Source organism: Berghia stephanieae, chromosome 2 (assembly GCF_034508935.2).
Source record: "Berghia stephanieae isolate SIO BIC M18660-M18661 chromosome 2, UCSD_Bste_1.3, whole genome shotgun sequence".
Classification (NCBI taxonomy): domain Eukaryota; kingdom Metazoa; phylum Mollusca; class Gastropoda; order Nudibranchia; family Aeolidiidae; genus Berghia; species Berghia stephanieae.
Window position 1 is genome coordinate 54,399,059 of NC_088361.1, and position 4,118 is coordinate 54,403,176.

Sequence of the window (4,118 nt, forward strand, 5' to 3'; positions counted from 1 at the left end):
AGTACAAGTCAAGACAAATGACCTTGTCGATCGGGGAGTATTCCCTATGATTGAAATTATGAGCCCAAGCACAAAATTTCAACAATGAAATGAGATAAAAGTACAAAGTTTAACAACTCAAGGCCACTGGAAATTAAAAACCTACAATGGTATAGTCCGCACTAGAGCTGGGGCGGGAATTGGTTTATAAGTATAAGGAAAATGTCTTTAGAACTCCGAGCCACTTGGTTTAGTTTGGTGAACTCCATTACCTCCGAAGCGCGCATACGTATTTAATTGCTCTCGGCCGTAGACATGTATGGTGCATACAGTGTTTGCTATTACGTGTGATTACGTCAACGTGGGACGACCACGGCAACTTGTGGCCATTTAACACTGATGTGGGAAAGTAATTATCTACGTACTCATTTGAAAGACCAAACCATGATTTTCAATAGCGCAGTAGACGATGGTATTGTGCCTCATTTGAATGTTTTTCTAACATGTATAAAGTTGTCTCCTGACTATAGGTTTTGAGAAATAGTTACATACCATTTGAATTGAGCATTGACAAAATATTCTTTTAATAGAAAGAACGAGAATTTTTTTAGAAAGAAGATCTAGGTACTCTGAAAAAAAAAAGCAACAACAAAAAAAAAAAAAAACTTTCGTCGTTCTTTTTACCTATCAGAAACAGTACTTTGTCGACAATTTTTTATTTACTTGATTAGTATTTTTGTCTTAAATAACGAATTTGGTTCAAATAATTAGCTGCTCTAATGATAACAAGATTACTAATTAGACTAAGATATAGCATAGTTCTTGATAACTTTGATTTTGTCTAATCTGTCAGGGGTTGTAAGGAATATCTATCTTCTAATAATCATGACAAACAAAAGAAGAAATTGACATACATAGTATCTCATGTCGCACAAAGCAAAGAAATTGGCACAAACATTTATTTTTAAGAAAATAAATTTAAATATCATACAATTTACCAATCTTGTCACTTAATAGAACCAAACGAATACTGAAAAACAACAGTTTAAACGTTTATCTTTAAATACCAAAAAAAAATCCCTTTATTCATCCCATAGGGGACATTTGTCTCTCGGATCTAGTCCAAGGGAAGACTGGAATAACCCAGGGGTCGGCCGCAGTGCAGCGCCGCAAATTGAGCTAAGGCGAGATGACTTGCTCAAGGCCAAACAGCGCGGCGACGGGTGATCGAACTCGGTATCTTTCGAGTACGAAGCAAAGACCGTACCGCTGAGCCACGCTGCTTCCGATACTACAAATCAAATTTGCAAATAATAGAACAAAGTTCTTCATAAGGTTAGTTTATGAATCTTTTAATTGTCTCGCAAACTCTGCCTCATGGTAATCTAGCTGTTCTAAAAACAAACAAATTATGTCTCATACTTAAATCACATCCCTCAATAGCACCTCTATCTAGCTGTGAACTACTATCTATCTTACCTCATTCAAGGCCAAATCTATGACTTAATCATTTAAATGCCGCTCAAAAAGCATGGTCCATAAGGAAATTAAATTTAGTGTGTGTGTGTGTGTGTGTGTGTGTTGTGTGTGTGTGTGTGTGTTTGGTTTTTTATTATAAATTGTTTAAAGTAATGAAAACATCTAGAATATCTATAATTTGGCAATGCGAAGTCAAAACTAACATTTACGGACTGCTGGTGACATTAAAGATTTCATAGTTAACTAAAAATTGTAAAAATTTCATAGAGTAATTTTTTAAAATCATACCTAAATCGGAATTAACTTGCGTCTACCATGATTTTAAACTGTTCAAATCACACATGCATTTTTTTTAATGTTAAACTGGGACTATTCAATGTTTTCATTCTATCTATGTCTAATTTTGGTCTGAAATCTTGAAATATATTTGAGACCTGTCACCTATGGTAAATGTTTATGAAAATGAAAAAGCAAAATTGAAAGACTTGCCTTTAATTTAACGATTTTAAATTGGTTTGTATGACAAACCTGTTGACTTGCATTCATGTAACTCTTGAGATTGACTACAGAATTGTAAGCTATATCACCATCATCATCAAGTGCCAGGCCTGTTGCAGACATCGGCGATCATGTCCCTCCAACCATATCTGTCCTCAGATCTTCTCAATAGCTCGATTCCTGTTCCTCCTCCACCAATCCATCCGTTCAGATTGTCAATGTAATCTATCCTTTGTCTCCCTCTTCTTCTCTTCCCAGCAAATACCCGTAAGTACAATCTTTTCAATTCCGTTTTTTTTTCTGTAAATATGTCCGAGAAATTTTAACTGCCTTTTTCTGACGGTGTTTACCAAAGTTGGTCGTACTCATGGCGTACTAAAAGAGTCATTATAGTAGGGCTATGGTCGTACTCCAATTTCTTTTAATACCTCCTCGTTTTAAATTTGATCTTTCCATGAGATCCTAAGAATGCGTCTATAAAACCAAATTTCGGCTGCAGTTATTTTACGTTCACACTCTTTGTTAATTTTCCAACACTCGCTGGCTGCCATAAAGAAGCACAGACCACACGTATGATTTCATTACCCGGAGTTTTGTTGCCATCTCAATGTTGTGGTTGTTCATGATTTGCTTTGATTTGATTATATGTGTTCTTTGCTAAAGCAATTCTTCTTTTAATTTCATGGGTGGATCTACCATCAGATGTAATACTGTATCCCAAATATGTAAAACTTTCAACTCTCCTGATCTCATCGTTTTGATAGGATAACTTGCAGGGTGGTTTAACATTATTTCTGCTCAAGACCATACATTCTGTTTTTTTTTTTTTCACATTGAGTTCTAACCCCATGTCTACGCTATGTTTGACCACATTATCGAGTTGTTCTTGTAACTCTTTTTCTGATTCTGCGATTGGAGCAGTGTCATCCGCATATCTTAGATTGTTGATGATATGTCCCCCTATATTCACTCCAACCTTCAGCTGTATTTTACGTAGAATGAACTCGCTGTACATAGAAATGGTCGGGAGATGGGACACATCCTTGCCTCACACCTCGCAGTATGTGTAGTGTGTGTGTACTCGCTTACCTCACTATCAATTCGAGCAGCCGCTTTTTTCTCCCAGTAAATATTTCTAACAAGTCGAAATTCTTTTCCATCTATATCCAACTTCTGCAGAATGTCAATAACTCTTTCTTGTTTTACACGGTCAAAGGCCTTTTTGTAATCAATGAAACATATATACACATCCTTTTGCATTTCAAGATAGCGATCTATCAATGTTGTTAATATGAAAATAGCATGTCTTGTCCCACTATCTGGTACAAATCCAAATTGAAGATTACTAATTTCTGGTCTGATCTTATTCCTCATTCTCTCCATCAATATACGAAGCAAGATTTTTGTAATATGACCCATTAAACTGATTGTTCTGTGAAGTCCACATTTGTTGGCTCCGGTTTCTTTGGTAACATTATGAATATTGATTTGCTCATTTCACTGGGTATCTCCCCAGAATAGTAAATTAAATTCACAATTTCCTCGGAGTCAGTCTCCGGTGTGGGTTATGCCCTTAGCCCTCACACTACCGCGTAGAGGGGCGTAATTTATAAAAAGGGATATTATATTTGGATTTTTTAATCAATTGAAATTCTCGAATGTAGATGCTCTGCACTTGGCTAAGAAACTCACAACATTGCCACCCGGAAATGTAAAGGACCAACACACAAAACTATGTGTAACCTTGAACGTTTATAGTCTGGTGAACGATTATAGTGAGAATTACTCACAAGCATGGATGGCAAAAAGCAATGACAAAGACCAGAGCGGGTCAACTTCGTTCTATCTATATAAAAAATGGACGTGTCAAGTCAAGTGTCAAGTAAATGTTGAACGGGAAAATTATACTACGAATCTCGGTTATATGACAATTACTTTTGTGTTAGATATAATTTAATAATTTGAAACCGCGATATGTCGGCTACCTACCTAAAATTGTCAGATTAAAAATAAATGTTATTTTATTTGGAAAATGTTATCTGTACATGAAAGTTAAACAGAGCATTTTTTTAAAAGCTCTTAACGATACGAATACCCTCATGTTTGAGTTCATACAATGCGAAATATATATTAGGAAATATAAACTACGAATTGAATGCCAC